Raw genomic sequence first — 6471 nt, 5'->3', positions numbered from 1 at the left:
GGCCTTTGTCCCCTCGAAATATTCGCTTTGTTGTGTTTTGTCAGTATTTTGATTTGGCCTTCAAAAACCCCATTTTTGCTCGTTTTTCGTTCTTTATGAAATATTCAGTTTTATTTGATGGTTTAAGCTTCACACTTAATCTAAGATTAGTGAATAGAATTCCAATGTGGATAAAATTGAGATGTGTGGGTTGGATTTCAAACTCATTTGGGAATGCATTAGACATGGGTTGCCTTTCAATCTCTGTAGGGGGTGCAATGGACACTGGTTTAAAAATGTTGTAATCTGAAAAACTTAAGGGGTATGTATCTTGTTGGGAGTTTGATCGTGGAACAATATTTGTGGAAATTTAAGAATGATCCTAGAAGGGGCATAGAGTGAAAATGATCTTGGAAAATATTTGCAGAAATTTGAGAAAGTTTCTAGGGGGTATTCCTATGGCGTTTTAGCGAGCAAAACTGTTTAGATTTTTATCTTAATATCATTATTAATTAATTTAGAGATTTATCGAAATTGAAATGTTGTTTGGGAATTAAATGAAAAATATTATTTTAAACAATATATAAAAATATATAATTGATTTTAAATTATTTTTACATTAGTTTTACAAGCTAATGTTGAAGTAAATCAATAAATTAGGCTTTAGATATTAGTTTTGAATTAGTTTTACAAGCCAATGTTGAAGTAAATCAATAAAACAGGCTAGACATTAGTTTTACATTAGTTTTTTAAGCTAATGTTGAAGTAAATCAATAAATTAGGCTAGACATTACTTTTGCAAGCTAATGTTGAGTTATATTTAATAAGAAAACCCAAAATTCTTCTGTATAACTTTTTTAATACTTCTCTATAATAATATGATGTTTAAAAAGTTATACAGAAGAATATATCATTTTCCATGTTTAAATGAAACATAATATTTTTAATTAATTTCATTTTAATGTTCCTGGCCTCCCCCAGGCCATTCAGCGTGTCCCCAGGTGGCGATAGGGGAACGCCCTACAGATATGTAGGGTACCTCCATAGGAGGCACGGACCAAGGGGAGACCTTGTCCCTGGGGTCCATAATAGAAACTGGGGCACCCCCGTCCGGGTTCATAAATACAGGCTTAGGAGGAAGAAGACCCCTCAAATGTACCCTCAAAAGGGCCCACTGGTTTGTCCACAAGTCCCATGAGTTGCAAGCCTTCTCCCAGTAATGGGTTAAATTGCATGGTGATGCAGAACACTATCGCGGGACGATTCTCTATAGGAGGACAACTGTGACAGGGCGTAAGATCCATATCTATGGACAACGGCCTCTGCAAAGGCCTGCCTTGATCCTGTTCGGGGTACCTGCAAGACTGGGGACCTTGCGGTCAACTCTATTTCCACTTGAGGAGTGGCGCCTCTCGAGGAAACTATAGCCTAGTAAACGACACAGCATTCGCACGGGATTCTGACTAATGGACAATTTTTCTGGGCTTTGTATGTTTTGACGAGCGTCTTTGGGCTGACAAACCTCTTCCTAGCTAATTTATCTATTAAGGGCTGCCTTCCCGTAGTAGCATAATATTTGTAGGCATGAATATGCAATGAGTCGGAGGTAATAGGCTTGAGATTGTCTGTGCAGGATGTCGACTCTTGTTGATAGAAGAGCATCGCCAAGTGCTAAAAACCATGTTGTGACCAAGATGGGCCCAGGATTGCACAAAGCCTCCATTCATGGAGGTCCCAGGGACTTCTTTCTGTTCGGTTCTAAGCCGGCTTAAGCACTTCGGTGTAGACTTAAGAAGATATGTGATTCCCGTCCTGCACTGGTATCCGGGACCATTGCTTTACCTGAGGCGAAAATAATTTCAATAATTTAAAGAACATGAAAATTGGAACTTGGAATGTTACGACGTTAAAAAATGACTATCATATCGACATTTTGACAGACGAATTCAGACAATTCGAACTGGATTTATTAGGAGTTTCAGAAACTTATATCCCAGGGGTAGGAAGTAGGCTATGAAATTAGGTGATATAGAATTTTTTACTCTGGCAGGAAGGATGGGTTACATAGACAGGGAGAAGGGCTCATGATGAATAAGGAAGCTGTTTAGTCTTGTTTAGGCTGGGAAGGTATTAATAATAGAAAACTAATTGTTCATTTTATGCCAAAAAAGTTCAGGGTATCAGTTATAGCAGTATACGCCCCTGTAGAACCGACTGAGGGAGATACTAGTGACTCAGATGAATTTTACTTACAGTTACAGAAGCAAATAGACAGGGTCTCAGGTAGACATATTATGTTATTACTGGGATATTTTAACGCCCTGGTCGGTAGAAATTGGGATAGATGGTATTCTAGCCTTGGTAAATTTGGTGTAGGAAAAGAAAACAGTAATGGATACAGACTTTTGCAATTTTGTAGGTATAACAATGTAGTTATAACCAATACGGTGTTTGGTCATAAAATGGCTCATAAGTTAACATGGTATTCGCGTGATGGTAATACAGCAAACCTTATTGATTATGTTATAGTAAACCGAAGACTGGCTTAGGCTAATAATTGAGAAGTGCCTGAGTTGTCAAACACCTTTGGTCCTCATTTTTATAGATTATGAGCAAGAGTTCGATTCTGTTGATAAAACAGCTTTAGTAAAGGTTTTATCCTTGTATGGTATACCAGACAAATACATTAAAGAGATTAGTGCTATGTACGAGAAAAAACACTGCTGCGGCTAAGGTAGGAAATGTGGTTAGCAGCTGGTTTTGTATTAAATCAGGAGTTAAGCAGGGTTGTGTTCTATCCCCCTTTATATGAATCATTTTGATTGACTTTTGCCTTAAGGAGCACGCGAAAGGCAATGGGAGAACACTGACCCAAAAGCAGAGGAAAATGTCTCCTGGAGTTAGATTATGCTGATGATTTAAACATCCTAGATGAAAGTGTGAGCAAAATGAATGAAGTTTTAGAGGTATTGCGAGTTCAGGGTGCTAGAATTGGTTTGAAAATTAATTTTAAGAAGACTAATGCACTAAGGCTAGGAATAAGTGAAGATGAAAAGGTGACGTTGGGTAATGAAGAGATTGATCAGGTGAGCAGCTTCACTTACCTTGCTAGTACTATTAGTAAAGATGGTGGGAGCAGTGAAGATGTTAAAAGTAGAATAGCCAATGCTCATGGGTTTTTTTTACAGTGAAAAAAAAGTTTGGAAGAATAGGAAGATAAGTCTGCAAACCAAGATTAGAATATTAGAAGCTACAGTGATGACAGTGGTCAAATATGGCTCTGAAGCATTGACGCTCCGAAAAGCGGATGAAGGTCTAGATGTCTAGATGTTTTCCAGAGAAATTGCTTAAGAATTGTTCTGGGTACCCGGCTGACTGACCGTATTTCAAACAATATGCTATACGAAAAATTTGGTTTAATACTGCTCTCTAGGGCTATAATGAAAGAAAGGTTGAGGTGGTTAGGGCACGCTCTGTGGATGAAGGATGACAGATTGCCGAAGATTGTTCTTTTCGGCCAATTGTTCTTTTCTAGGGGCTAAACGGAAAGCAGGTCGTACCCGTCTGGGGTGGGAGGACGTCATAAAGAAAGATTTAAAGGAAAGGGGAACTTCGTGGGCGGGTTTAAAAAGGGAGGCTTTGAATAGATTGGGATGGAGGAGGAGCGTGCGTAGTTGTTTTGGTCTCAGGCAGCTTGGTCTTGCAGTGAGCTGTTAGTAGTAGAAGTAGTATTATTATGAAACTCTTATTAAGCAGTATCTGAATAACTTTCAAAGATTTTTGGCGTCTTTGATTGTGAATGAATTGGTTTAAGGAAGTCCTCTTGTGGTATAATTATTGAGTGTGCGTTTTATTGCTCAATATGGAGTTTACTAAAGAGTCATGCTACCATTGTCATCTAACTTATAATATGCATGTCTACAATAAAGACTTATAGGCTAGTTCGTTAAGACAAATGAACCATATAGGTATTTACAATTGTGTGATTCCCCCATTCTGTAAAGCTGGGAAGGATTTGAATACTATTGAAGGTGAGATAAAAGAAACATGCAGTTTTTATGGAGTTGAAGCATTATTTGTAAATGGTAATGTATACACAGATAAACTTTTAATTGAAAAGTGTGAGCAAATATTCCCCTATTCAATTTGGAAGTTTTCGAGTGTCCATAATCTCTATACAGGATACATGATACCGAAGAGGAGATACGATTTTTTAGTGAATGGATCTCAAGACACATACCTTCTCGGGATATGTGTATAAGACATTCTAGAAAGAAGAATGAAAGTCATGGTATAAGTTGGGACTATACTAAATGGGTGATGAACGATGATATTGAACTATTGTTTTATGTATATATGTCTTTTATTCTATTAATAATAAGTAAGTTTACTATAAAACGCCTTAGCCTCTAACATATGCGTTTAGAAAATGCACTAAAAACATAATCCAAGAAAAACTAGGGTCCAAAAAAAGATATTATTTTTTTTATGATCTGTCAAAGACTACGAAGCTGAGAAAATATTGGAAGATTTGTATGTTTTTAGGATTTTGCGTATTAGAAAACAACTTGTAGAAACGTTAAATTGATATCCCGTCAAATTTGATGGATTACGACATGTGCTAGAGAGGGTCGAAAAGTAAAAATTATGTCTGGGAAAGAAGAAAATATGAGCGTCAAGTCTTAGATACATGAAAAAATGACCCTTAGCAAGAAATACTACAGGAAAGCTACACTATATTCGGAAAGAAGCTGTAGTTTAAATTTGTTGAGTGTTATTGTTCTTTCTTTATTGTTTTTTGTTTGTTTATTTTTGTGTATACGGCAACTGGTTTTTAAATACACGCATATATACATATTATGCGTGTTAATGAATAATCGATTATAAAATTACTTTTTTCCGTAGTTTTTTTTCCAAATTTCCTATCTTGTACCCCAAAGTTTTGTTTTGGTCTTTCTGTTAATTTTATTTATTTTTTATATTTTACTTACTTTCGGTTCTGATCTTCGGTTCTTTTTAATTTCTGATCTCTTTTCTTATAATGCTGGGAAATTCAGCTTCCTTTCATGGAAAACTCTCTTAACCCACAGAAGATGTCTCAAAATAAAGTTCCTCCCACCGGAAATTACCCTTACTCACCGCCCAAAAAAGTCTCCTTATCATAATTTTATTTAAAAAGACTTTAATTTCTTATTGTTTTTCAAATAGTGCTGAAAAATCATCCTCCATAGAATATTTTTCCTGGAAATCTTCCCACCCAAAATCGAAAGTTGCTCCCGCAGAAAATTCCTCCATTGAGAATTTCTCCCCTAGAAAAGATAACCTGGAGAAAAATCTTCCAGGAAGTTCCAACCCCTTTGAAAATTTCTCTTGAAACATCTCCACATGTTAAATATATTCACCAAAGACAAAATAAGACAAACAAAAAAAAAATTCAAATAAGATTTCGGGCAAATCCCCCTATGTTAAATTTTCCTTGGAAAGCTTACTCCTAGAAAGTACTCTTTTCAAGGAAATTTTTTATCGTGGAGAATCCCCTCGAGCAGAAAATTCCCCTTCCCTCCTAAAAAAATATTTCCAAGTTACAAATACGATACTTAAACGATGAAGAAATTTCATATATTAGAGCCCATTCCCAAGGCATTCTGGGGGCTCATGCTATCCCTAAATACACAGCTATTGGATATTTTGAAACAAAGCTTTGTGAAACAAAATGGATATCTCGAAATTTTGTTTTAGGATTTTGGATAAAAAATAGCGTGAGAGATGGTAGCTCCAATCTTTTTGGTCACTTAAAAAGCGCACTAGAACTTTTATTTATTTCTGATCTTCCCTCGAGATTTTTTTCATAAGTGGTTCAATAGGATAAACCTCAAGGAACACAAAAAAAAACAAATAAACACTTATCCGAAGTCTTCCTTCTGGTAAAAAATTAAAGATTCCTCATTTTGCATCTAGGAATTAAAAATCTTTATGTCAGGGTTCTCTTATATGTTGGATCTGATAGTATGATTTTCATTAAGATCGTTTAATGCTTATGGAGTGTTTCCCATTCTTTTCAAAAATTTGGCAAATTTTCTCAGAATTAGAAAATTTAATTAATTATTTTATAATATTAATCATAAAATTTTGTATAGTTTTAATAAGTATGAAAATTACTATTTCTATATACTTCTGTTATCAAGACTCTGTTCTTTAAAGTTTTAGTTGTTTTGAGCCGCGTCCCTTATTATTTCTAGTTCTTCATCACAAACTGCTTGGTGCTTGTAAACATTTATTAACGAAAGTAAATTTCCTTTATTTGTAAGTAATACAATAAGTCTATACAGACAAAATATCACATATAACTGAGAGTATTAGTAAAAAACTTTCGTCCTCTCAAATCAATAAAATCTGTCACATCTTTTTCACCCAAAATCTTGCTGAAAATTAAATTTTGGATAAAACTTAATCACTTCTAGCAATTCAGTAGGAACTAACCAAATTTTTAAC

Source organism: Artemia sp. Qi Xiang Cuo, chromosome 12 (genome assembly GCF_049724085.1).
Source record: "Artemia sp. Qi Xiang Cuo chromosome 12, ASM4972408v1, whole genome shotgun sequence".
In the NCBI taxonomy this organism is placed as follows: Eukaryota; Metazoa; Arthropoda; class Branchiopoda; order Anostraca; family Artemiidae; genus Artemia; species Artemia sp. Qi Xiang Cuo.
Note: the sequence above shows the minus strand (reverse complement) of the source record.